The following is a 13,653-nucleotide window of genomic DNA, read 5'->3' as shown; positions in this document are numbered from 1 at the left end:
AATAAAGTTAATTCGTATAGAAAATTATGAAGAAACTATTAACTGAGTCACGTAAATATTTTCTTACTCCATTTGTCTTGTTGCATTTATTCGTTAATTTAACTTTTGAAAAGGAAATCTCCTTTGACATCCAATGACTTCCGAAGTTTGGAGATTCTGGATGAATGTACGTCATCTGATCGTCTTGTGATGGTTGAGGTTCTGCGGGTCCTGTAGTGAACCAAAATCCGTTCATATATCTCCATTTGTATTTATCTACGGAAACAAACACCAATGCTACATTGTACATAGAATTGGGATCGAGACCCTTAATTNTTAATTACAAATAAATTACCATCAAATGCACATATTAAGGCAAACAAACATGTTTGTCTTAATGTGATGAATGGAAAATAAAACCAAAACATTATAATGCACATGACCAGAAAAAGTTTACTTTTAATGATTTAAAATGTGCTAATATTCATTAAAACTAACAGTTTAACTAATATGAAATAATTACATTTATAATCATTGCTAAGTGACCTGTGTTCATTAATAATTTTTTAAATAATGAGGAACTATTTTCTGCGGACGAATGAGATGCAACATGGTTTTTAATTGATGGACATAGGATTAAACCAATAAACACAGTGAGGCAAGTCTTAATTTGTTTACAGTAGGTGCCAACTTATGATAAATAGACTGTAAACCTATAATGGCAGCATAAACTATACATGGTTTACAGAAATTATTGCAAAAAAGGAAAAGAATCCTTCGCTCGCGCATATAGGACCTAGGTTTTTGAAGCGGTAAAAAATGAATGAAAACCTCGTCTTATATGTACAGTATATTTTAATTATTAATTACACATTTAAACAGAAGTCATAGTTCAGCAAAGGCCGTGGTATATTAAAAATGAATAAAATTTTTGTATACTATGTATTTCTATTACAGCACATGCGTTTACGTTCCACGTAGCCATCCACGTATTATGCAAGCACTTCACATGTAAGAACATAATTCAATTAACAACTTAACTTCAAAATTGTACGATTTTGAAGTCCGTTATATCTAGTCTAATTTTGATAACATATATAATAAACTTGATAGAATCATGTCGACACTCGGAATAATACTATAACTTACGTTGGGCACAACACCCGCTGAAAGGTTGCCGACCCCTGATATAGACTATCACAAAACCTGGACACCTTACCCCTCTTCTGATTTCATCCCTCCTATTAATTCCTAAACCCTTTGTCTGATTTGCATCAAATTTTTCATATTTATTCTCTAGGACTGGGGAAAATACAAACTTCCATGAAATCTGAACATCCCACTCTTCCCCTGATTTGATCTCCTCAACACTTCATGATAAACATAACAATTGTAAGCTAAAATAACTAAATTTGTAATGTGGTTTTCTTTTTAATGTTTAGCCATTTTCCTGTTTGGACTGGCAATGCTGGTTATTAATAAAACAAATAATTACAAACTCTAATATAAAAATATAAATTTTAAAAATATCCTAAACTAATTTGATTATCCTTAAAACCCCTTGGAACATTTTCATTAGTTCAAGTTCAAATCCAGGTACTATCTACATAATGGGTCAAAAATACCTCTTATAATTTACAGAACAAAATAGTTTTCCTTCTCCTCAACTGCTGACTTTTAAAGTTACCAAAATTGTCCCAGTCTGTTCTATAAACTTAGAGATAGGAAGAGAGGACTAATGGTGTCCAAGAAACAAACTACTAAACATCACCAGTGANGTTAAAATGAAAATTGCTTAATGAAATAGACAATTAGTAGATGTTTTTGAAATAGATGAGGATGTGTGTCTTACTATCTCATATTAGAAACGATAAGTAATGTCAAAGTTAATAAATATTTCTTTTTTTTTACAGAATGGCAGAGATTGACGAAAATGTCAAAAATGAAAAATCAAATACAGAAGAAAATGATATTGCAGGTAAAGTAATTTATTAATAAATAAATTATTGTATATTCATAGACTTTCAGACATAATGCATTCCTTAATATGTATAAAAATGCATAACAATAGAGTTGTGTGTCATAAAGAAAATTCCATTCCTAGAAAGCCGAAAAGAAAAATTATAAAATCTTTTATTATAGTAGGAAAATTTTTGTTTTACTTTCATGGCAGTTATCTGTATAACACAGGAAAGTATTATAATCATGGCAAATTTCACCCTCTGACCAGATCAGATTTCAATGTTTTGAGACTTCTGAACCCAAAATAGTAAAAAGGGGAAAATTCTGTGTGTGTGTTGGCATCTGTTTTGTTTAATAACTCAATATTGGATAAAGATTAAAAAATGAAATTTGGCACGGTAACTTCCTATATAAGGGCGTTGATGCTATTAGCTTGCATTTTGATGATAAAAAGTCGAGAGGTCGTGTGTGATATCACAAGTTGGATCGGACTTGAGGAAATTTCACTCATTATAGCCATTTACAATGTTTTAAAAAACTTATTCTACCTTCAAAATAAAGTCTTTTGTCTTTCTATAATAATTAATAAGTTTTATTAAAAAATAACTTTCATATTATTAACAGATTTTTATTTCTTGCTAATATGGCTTATTGTTTCTTAAACATAAGTATTTTTCACTGCGAAAGTTATGTAACTCATTGCTAAATTTTTACAGTAATTTGTACCATTTTGAAAGTGTCAAAACTAGATTAAACATGAAACAGATAAAAAGTTAATTTTTTTACAAATTTGCTGAAACATAAATTCAAAATTTTTTAACATTCTTGAAACCGTGTCAGTATCAATTCAAAATTTTTGTTTATTGGCTGAAGTTAGGTGGCATAAATATTAAATTTAATAAATAATTTGGAATATTCTGGAAGTAAAGAATCCACCTGGAATGGGACTTAAACTCACAACTCCCACTTACCATGTAGATGCATTGCTATTTACACTACTTGGACTTCCGTTTAATCTTTTCTTTCAGACATATTTAATTAAGATATAACCATCCTCGGTTACTTACGGCACCGAATGGGGAGCCTTCAATGCCCACATCCTATAATCACCTACTATGGCACTCAGTCGGTCAACACTAAGTGCCACAATAGGTGATTATAGGATGTGGGTGCTGAAGGCATCGCCAGGCACTGTAAGTAACGAAGGATGGTTGTATCTAAATTAAATATGTCTATAAGAGAAGATTGGACAGTGGTTCAGGTAGCATAACTGGCAATGCATCTGGACGGTAAGCTGGAGTTGTGGGTTTGAGTGGGTTATCCAGGCTGATTTTTTTCTTCCAGAATATTCTAAAATGTACAAATAATAGCATCGCAAAGCCCGAGTAGTATATAATAAATCATCAAACGATCACCTAAATATCGGGCTATAATATGGCTAATTAAATGATTGGTATGAAGTAATTTGACACTAGAGGTAGACGTTAGGCGCCATCTCTTAAGTAAATTAATAAAATTAAATTAAAAAAATTATACTTAAAAGATGGCGCCTAACGTCTACCTCTAGTGTCAAATTACTTCATACCAATCATTTAATTAGCCATATTATAGCCCGATATTTAGGTGATCGTTTGATGATTTATTATATACTACTCGGGCTTTGCGATGCTATTATTTGTACATTTTAGAATATTCTGGAAGAAAAAAATCAGCCTGGATAACCCACTCAAACCCACAACTCCAGCTTACCGTCCAGATGCATTGCCAGTTATGCTACCTGAACCACTGTCCAATCTTCTCTTATAGACATATTTAATTTAGATACAACCATCCTTCGTTACTTACAGTGCCTGGCGATGCCTTCAGCACCCACATCCTATAATCACCTATTGTGGCACTTAGTGTTGACCGACTGAGTGCCATAGTAGGTGATTATAGGATGTGGGCATTGAAGGCTCCCCATTCGGTGCCGTAAGTAACCGAGGATGGTTATATCTTAATTAAATATGTCTGAAAGAAAAGATTAAACGGAAGTCCAAGTAGTGTAAATAGCAATGCATCTACATGGTAAGTGGGAGTTGTGAGTTTAAGTCCCATTCCAGGTGGATTCTTTACTTCCAGAATATTCCAAATTATTTATTAAATTTAATATTTATGCCACCTAACTTCAGCCAATAAACAAAAATTTTGAATTGATACTGACACGGTTTCAAGAATGTTAAAAAATTTTGAATTTATGTTTCAGCAAATTTGTAAAAAAATTAACTTTTTATCTGTTTCATGTTTAATCTAGTAAATAAAGTGCAGGGTAAGCTTCTGAAGTAAACTTTAACGAGCTTACAACAAAAGTTTTAGGGAAATATAATTAAATCCATTACATTTATAAATCCAGAACACTAAAGTTAATTAAAAAGTACAATTTTGTATTTTTAATGAGCTTCGGTGTCCTGAATTTTTAAAATATATTTATTTTTATTGGAAGTAAGAATTTGTGTGTCAGTCAGATCACAGGCCATTAATTACAAGACGTATAGATCATCTTATCTGCTTTAAATCCTTTTATGAATGAATTAATTGAAAATTCCTAAATCTCACAACAGCATGGATAATAATTTATTTAAATTTATACACACGTAAAACGTAAGACACATACTATTGTATCCAAAAAGTTAATATTCCTTGTTATTTAAAAATTATATTTATTGCTACATTATTATCCAATCACCAACGAAAAGTTATTTTGTCTTTTAGATAATTTACTGAGGTTGTAGCCTCAAATAAAAAGGTAAAACTTTAGTGTATTCTGGTGTGAAAAAAGACAAGTTAAGAAACTATTTGGATGGTCTGTGTTTATATTTTTATGATAGTTAAATCATTATTATACTCAGATTTCTAGAGAACATAGAAAATGAACGATTAAAAATCAGTAGTATTGAAGATAATTTTGACCTGTGCAAATATATATATGTAAATGTAATAAATTTAAAATAAAAATAATATTTAAGGTATAACCGTGGGAGTAGCCAGAGTTTTGTTATGGGGAATCTAGTAGAGGCCAACCTAACACAAAATTGAATTATTTCAAGTTATTGCTCATTAAAATGAAATTTCCATAAGAATCGACAATAACTTAACACACACAAAATATGAAACTTCCTTTAATCATATGTTCTCGTAACATTAATATCAAACTCTAGCAATGCCTTAAACAAAAATTAACTAATCAATTAATTTTTTTTTACCATTCTTTAATTAATATAGTTCACCGTCTTTAATCTAGATATAGACCAAGGGTGGCCAACGGTGTTTTCCTCTGGGCTGAATTGGAAAGAAAACTTTTTTCACTGCCCAAACCAGAGGCAACCCTAGCAAGATTTTCAGGTGATGCGCAAACCTATTGTGGCATCACTCTGTAGAGACTAAACTGCACACAGAAATTACAAATACACTTTTCACATTAGGAACAAAAAGCCATTGACCTTTTTTTTTTATTCAGAGATTAATTGCAGGCCACGGTACACTACACCCAATTAAATTAGCTTCAACTTTTTATTTCTTTTTGCAAATTGGCTCAACACTTTTTTGGCTGTGATTTTCTGGGGAGGGCACCAGGTTAACTGGGGGGCCGTGCCCACCCATGCCCCTTCCTGGCTATGCCAATGGGTATAATTAGTATTACTTTTAATTTTGTAGCAAAATTTATTAAATATATCTGTAAATACAGTAATATCTTCAAACTGGAAGTGGTATCCAGTTAATTAAAAATTCTCATATTTTAATTAATTTACTAATTTGATAAACTAACACATCTGTTTCCTTTTGTTTGAATTAGGAAGAATTTAAATAAACGATTAAAACTTATTTCTTTTCTCATATGAAGTAATTTTATTTTCTTTATTTTTGAGACATTTAATTTTAATTAACTATTAATAATATGCCAAACAATTGCTAGATTAAATTGGGCTACTTTACTGCTATTATTTTTAATTAAATTCTAAATAATTTGATACTAAAGGAAGTCGTTAGGCACCATCTCTTATTAAATTTAATAAATATAATTAAATTAATATTTGGTAAATATTTTAGAATATAATAAATCATCAAATGATCGTCTAAATATCGGGCTATAATATGGCTAATTAAATGATTAGTATAAAGTAATTTGACACTAGAGATAGACGTTAGGCGCCATCTCTTAAGTAAATTAATAATTATACTTAAATAAATAAATTATTAAATAAATTTAGAACCTTCTGGAATAAAAGAATTATAATTATTAATTTACTTAAGAGATGGCGCCTAACGTCTACCTCTGGTGTCAAATTACTTTATACCAATCATTTAATTAGCCATATTATAGACCGATATTTAGGCGATCGTTTGGTGATTTATTATATACTACTCGGGCTTTGTGATGTTATTATTTGTATATTTTAGAATATTCTGGAAGAAAAGAATCGGCCCAGAGCAGGACTCAAACCTGCAATTCCCACTTACTGTCCAGATGCATTGCCAGTTATGCTATCTGAACCACTGTCCAATCTTCTCTTATAGACATATTTAATTTAGATACAACCATCCTTCGTTACTTACAGTGCCTGGCGATGCCTTTAGCACCCACATCCTATAATCACCTATTGTGGCACTTAGTCAGCCATCACTTAAGTGATGGCCAACTGAGTGCCATAGTAGGTGATTATAGGACGTGAGCACTGAAGGCTCCCCATTCGGTGCCGTAAGTAACCAAGGATGGTTATATCTTAATTAAATATGTCTGAAAGAGAAGATCAAACGGAAGTCCAAGTAGTGTAAATGGCAATGCATCTACATGCTAAGTGGGAGTTGTGGGTTCAAGTCCCATTCCAGGTGGATTCTTTACTTCCAGAATATTCCAAATTATTTATTAAATTTAATATTTATGCCACCTAACTTCAACCAATAAACAAAAATTTTGAGTTGATAATGACAAGGTTTCAAGAATGTTAAAAATTTTGAATTTATGTTTCAGCAAATTTGTAAAAAAATTAACTTTTTGTCTGTTTCATGTTTAATCTAGTTTTGATACTTTCAGAATAGTACAAATTACTGTAAAAATTCAGCAACGAGTTACATAACTTTCGCAGTGAAAAATATTTATGTTTAAGAAACAATAAGCCATATTAGCAAGAAATAAAAATCTGTTAATAAGTTTTATTAAAAAATAACTTTCATATTATTAATTATTATAGAAAGACAAAAGACTTTATTTTGAAGGTAGAATAAGTTTTTTAAAACATTGTAAATGGCTATAATGAGTGAAATTTCCTCAAGTCCGATCCAACTTGTGATATCACACACGACCTCTCGACTTTTTATCATCAAAATGCAAGCTAATAGCATCAACGCCCTTATATAGGAAGTTACCGTGCCAAATTTCATTTTTTAATCTTTATCCAATATTGAGTTATTAAACAAAACAGATGCCAACACACACACAGAATTTTCCCCTTTTTACTATTTTGGGTTCAGAAGTCTCAAAACATTGAAATCTGATCTGGTCAGAGGGTGAAATTTGCCATGATTATAATACTTTCCTGTGTTATACAGATAACTGCCATGAAAGTAAAACAAAAATTTTCCTACTATAATAAAAGATTTTATAATTTTTCTTTTCGGCTTTCTAGGAATGGAATTTTCTTTATGACACACAACTCTATTGTTATGCATTTTTATACATATTAAGGAATGCATTATGTCTGAAAGTCTATGAATATACAATAATTTATTTATTAATAAATTACTTTACCTGCAATATCATTTTCTTCTGTATTTGATTTTTCATTTTTGACATTTTCGTCAATCTCTGCCATTCTGTAAAAAAAAAGAAATATTTATTAACTTTGACATTACTTATCGTTTCTAATATGAGATAGTAAGACACACATCCTCATCTATTTCAAAAACATCTACTAATTGTCTATTTCATTAAGCAATTTTCATTTTAACAACTAAGTTGGTAAAGGTTCAAATAAATGCTTATAGATTTTCAATGTACAATATGATGGTGGCTTCTAAAAGTAGCTGAAAACAATTTTTTGTTCTATAAATCCTTTGCTGGATATTAAAGATTTGTTGTTATATTTAATAATGAACCTAGTACAGATTCAAAAATGAAACTGCAAACATAACAATAAATCAAAAATTAACTGTGTCATCAGAAGTATTATGGGATTAATTTCAGTTTTGGTTTTATTCCTCTTCCTGTTTTTAGAGAACTTTATCCAGATAATATCTTAATCTTTCAACAATGGACTAGTCGGGTATGGTTCTACCTCCAGTAATGGAGAATAAACGTGGGAAATTTTTAAAGTATTTTTCCATGCATTTTTTTTCATCACAGTTTCGGAAAAAGATTTTGTAAACAGTTATGTCTAGTAAAGAAAAGTCTTTTTTTATTGTTACATAATTCATTTTTTATGTGAATTTTTTTTGCAGTAGTTTTAGGCTAATTTTTGGTGATACCCCCAAAAGAATTTGATGACTATAGTTGTCCCTCACTACTGCCACATGATTGCCCTTGACGACTATAGTCGTCGCTCACTGCTGAGTGATTAAGTTTAAATATTCTCTATTTTAATCTGTGAATTAATGATACTTGTTTGCTATGAATATATACATGATGTTCAGTAGAAAAGCTTTCAGACTTATTTATGATTCTAGCAGACATAGAAGTTTGAAGCTGTGAGAGTATCAAATCCCAAAATTCTGACTTTTCAAGGTTAAAGTCAATTGTAACTTTAAAATTTCAACTGGTAACATGAATTGTGCAATGTATTGTTTCAGTGTAATTTCTGGTCTTCTCAATTTTAATCTGATTGCATCATCATATTTTGTATTAAAAATTCTTTAAAACAATGTAAAAACAAAATATTGATTACCATTTAAAATTATAACTGTTTTCATCTTTAAAGATCATAATACCAAAATAGCATAAGATTCTATTAATAAAGATCTATTAATACTCCCAAAGTTCCAAATTTCTATATTTGCCAGGATCAGATATATGAGTTATGCGAGATGGCTATTCTGGGATGTAATTAAAGCACTCCTAATTAACATTGTCTAGAGATATTAAACAGTCCAAATGCAATCAAATTTGGTGACATTTTAAGATATGTAGAAGATATTTGAATAAAAAACAAGTACTAAAACTCATCACTATGGTGATTTTATCTGTTGCAAGCAATAAACATTTTATTTGTACAAGACACTTATGCTATAGAGACCTTATTAATACTGATTAATATGGTTCCTATTCCAAAGGTATATTGAAGGTAATGAATGGCATTCAATAACCAACTGTAACTGTTTTGAAGAGATGTTTCTAACATACTAGTAGCCCGGGACGCCCCCTAGTGGGCGTTTTAGCAGTATTACAAATTCCTATGAGGCATGTTTAAAGCAGCGGCAGCTTTACGTTCCTCCACAGGGGCGTATTTCTTTGGTCGTGCCATGAAAGGTTTCTATTATTATATTAAAAAAATTAGCGTAACAATTTCTAACCTTATCGTTTTATCGTAGCGGTTCAAATCTATCCGGTTTTTCGTTATTCGCCCCCTAGTGAACATTACAGGCATTCCGTGACAATAATAAATTCCTATTACAAATATAATGAATTATTTATATTGTTATATTGACCAAATAATAATTTATTGGCCAAATGAATAATAATTTATATTGTTTATTTAAATAAACATTAAAATTGTTAATTTAATTTGAATGTTTTAAATATGACACACGATAGGGGCGCCTCTAGTGTCCGTTATCAAACGGTTACGGGACAGACGGACACGTTGAATGGGTTATATATATAGAAGATAGTGTGATCCTGTCTTTCAAAGCTGCCAAATTTGCAACGTGTTCTTCATAAACCGCACTTTTTAAGAGTTCCTGAAAAATAAACTGCCTTTTTTTGCTTGCAGCCAAAAGCTATAAGCATCATAGTAATGAGTTTTATTGCTACCTTTTTTACAGAAAGGTCATCTGTACGCTCTGAAATGTCATCATGCAAATTTAGTTCCATTTGGACTGCTGAATATCTGTCTAGACTATTTTGAATAGGGATATTTTCATTACGATCATCCAGTATTTAATTACCATTAGTAAATCATATAAAATTCAACTAACATTAATTATTATAGTCACATTTTTATATTTTATTTTATTTAGGAATTCTCTAGATCAAAGCTTTCCATTTGCAATCCACTTTTACTTGAGAAAATTTTAAAAATAGGTATACAAATAAAATCATTTAATGACAATAAATCATAAAATACAGTAATACCCCGAACTTACGCGATAGGTGGGACTGACCGGTAACCGCGTAAGTCAAATTTGCGTAAGTCGGAGTATAATTTCGCATATAAATACATACGAATAATTTTTAATTGGGGCCGGAGACTAAAGAAAACAATAATTTAGAAAAAAATGTTTAATAAAATCTTAGATAATACATATGTATAACAAATTGGGTTTATATTATTTTACAATTTTTCACATTTACTTGATTATTACGCCATAATTTTAACATTATTTCCATCTCGACGATAATACTGTGACGTTTACGAATGATGCTCGTATTTAAAGATTGAGCATTTTTCACAGCTTCGAGAATTTTTTCTTTGCCTTTTATAATTGTTCTGACCGACAATTCCGGTAGATCAAACTTCTTTGCCAATTTACAAATTTTCATTTTTGTATCGAAGTCTTTAATAATGGGTACGTTCGTAGAGTCAAACGAGTTAAACGCGTTAGTAACGAATCGTTCGAAAAGTCTAACGAAATAGGAATAACGATGACGTCATTCTCGTTTAACTCGTTCGACTTTACGAACATACCCAATGTTAACTTCACATTCCAAAGATAAAGTTTTTCTTTTGTTGTTTGATGCGGAAGAATTAGTTCTACTTAGTTTGGATGACATAGTAGAGTCTCTCGAGTCTTCGTAGATATAACAAACACAGAAATAAATAACACAAAATAAATTGTAGCTATGTGTCGATTCCGCGATACACACCCGAACATGTAAGGAACAATAGTGCGGGGGGAATGAGTAATCAAGAGTTGCATGGCGCTCAAACAAAAGACGAATCGACAAGATTTGAAAATCGCGTAACTCTGGGTAGCGTAAGTCGAGGTATTACTGTAATTCTTTGATATACATATTAATTCACCATTTATTATCTTTTATTAAAGATAAAAACAGATTTGCATACTAATGAAATAGATGTGTTTGTTTACTTTTATATAAAAACTGAATCTTGGCTGAATATTCGATATCGTAAACTGCAAGGCATTTTTTTTAATGTGTCCCGGAGTTGACTGACATTTTGATTTTATAATCGTCAATGCTGAAAATGCCACTTCACATGAATATGTTGTACAAAATTTTACCGTTGTTAATTTTTCGTGACTCCCACATTCAGTTAAACTACCCTATTTGTAGTCGTGACTCACAATTCAAAAAGCCTGATCTAGATATTTAAGAATAAGTCCATAAATTTCAGTGTTTTCAAGACTGAAACATAATAGGTTATCTTGTAGTTAGATTAACATTAAACTTAAATATTCAGAGAATTCTATTTCAATGATCTCAAAATAATCCCATTCATATGATGATAAACAAATGTGCTTTATCATCAAAATAAAACTTTTTTTGAGCATTAAGTTTAAAAGATTTTGAATACAAACTTAAAAAACCTAGAAGATAATTGAAATATTTAAACTTCCAAAATGTTATTTAGTTATTAATTTTAAATACATATATAAACAGAGGAAAAGAAAAATTGCATAAGGTGGAACAAAAATCAGTTAACTGCAATAATTATTTAGAAATGATTAGCACTGGTTTAAAACAGTTGCATGCTATTATTACTGACTCATTTAGTTTTGACGAATGACTGAATCAAACACAGCATGCTGTGGTTTCAAACCATGTTTTAACTGTCCTTAAAATAATTTTAATACATTGTTGCAAAATACCTTTCTTGCTTTTTCTACCAAATTTTTTATTTAATTAAACAAACTAATGTTTTCAGCTATCTTAAATAGACATATATTTATAAAATAGCAGCGTACAGAGCAGGGCACTGCATCAAAGAGCTTTTACACATTGCTCTAATGTCAAGGACACAACTACAAGAAATACAATGCATTAAACACATTGCCATAGATCACGATTACAGCAGTAAGTTAATAGAAAGACTAGCTAACAAGATACAGGGTAACATAGAAAAGAAAGTGGTAAATACAAGATTTCTAAAACAACAAAGAAAATGCAGTGGTTGACTTTGATCTTTGATTAAGCCAAACTTATAAAATCATAGCCAAGAAGGTCAAAACAGATTTAGCATACAAACATCAATATATAATTTTCTTACCAATGCCAAAGATAAATGCAACATATCCAGAACACATGGGGTACACTCAATACTCCTAAACAACAATAAATTTAATATCAACAGGAAGTTAACATACATAGAGTCAACAAATAGATCATTAACAAAAAAGATAGCAGAGTGTAAGTACAATACTTATTTACTAAAAAAATAGTATACTTATAATTCAATTTGATGTTTATTTGATATTTACTTTTACTTTTCACTAGGTTTGTTAAATTTAAAATATAATTGTAATTTTGTTTCATGTTTATTTCTGTATTTATTTATTTTGTTTTATTTCAAGTTTTTGTAAAAACCATGATGTCATAAGAATACGAGTGAAGCTCGAAGTTTCAAATCTTATGTTCTAATTTATGTTCTAACTGATTTTCCAAATTATGCTTAATTAAAAATTTGCTAGGAAAAGAGAGAAAGATGTTTTGCAATAATATATAGAAGTTCTAGTGTAATGATATGTACAAAACAAGTTAAAAAGATACGTTATAAGATTAATATCTTTATTCCGCATACAATAAATCGATTCTTTGGAATGCCAGCTCCTCTCAATCCCAATACACAAGTATATAACCTGAGCCATACAAATCTTGATATAACAGGTCGTTATTTACTCTATTATCGTTACACTACAAATTACCGAATATAATATATTTACAACAAATATACAACAAACTACAACTAGGTGCTTACAACTGACTAAATCTAAGTAAGAAGGGAGTATATAGACTGGAACAGGAATTAGAGTAAGGAGAGAAAAGTGGGTACCCAGTTTTCAATGGTAATCTTGGAGTGGTGAATTTCCAGAGCATTTTTTTGTTGGGTCGATGGATGGTCCTTGTTTTCCTTCAATTTTCTTGAATGATAGTCTTGGTTTTTCAAAGATCCTTCTTGACTGAAGTTTCCAATATTCTTTCTCAGGTCTTCTTCCGTCCCTATATGCTGTCTAAATGCACTAGAGAACACACTTCATTGGTCCGGTCCTATCGAAGTCACCACCAAGAATGATGCTTGTTCTCCCAACTTAGTCTTTAGGGTGTAAATTCCTTTCTTTTGTTCTCATGATTAGTCATCACCACCCAAGAAGAAAGAGTTAAAGAAAGAACATTCTGGAAAGGATAGACAAAGAAACAAAAAAAAACAAACAAAAAAAAATTGCAACGAATAGTATATTCAGCCTCAGGCCTAATACCGAATATTTGGCCAGGATCGTGACCGAATAGCCAAATATTTGGCCAAGATCGTGACCGAATAGCCAAATATTTGGCCAAACTATTCG

This window comes from Centruroides sculpturatus, unplaced genomic scaffold (genome assembly GCF_000671375.1).
Source record: "Centruroides sculpturatus isolate CEXI.00-Female unplaced genomic scaffold, Cexi_2.0 scaffold1740, whole genome shotgun sequence".
In the NCBI taxonomy this organism is placed as follows: domain Eukaryota; kingdom Metazoa; phylum Arthropoda; class Arachnida; order Scorpiones; family Buthidae; genus Centruroides; species Centruroides sculpturatus.
This window is presented reverse-complemented; position numbering follows the sequence as displayed.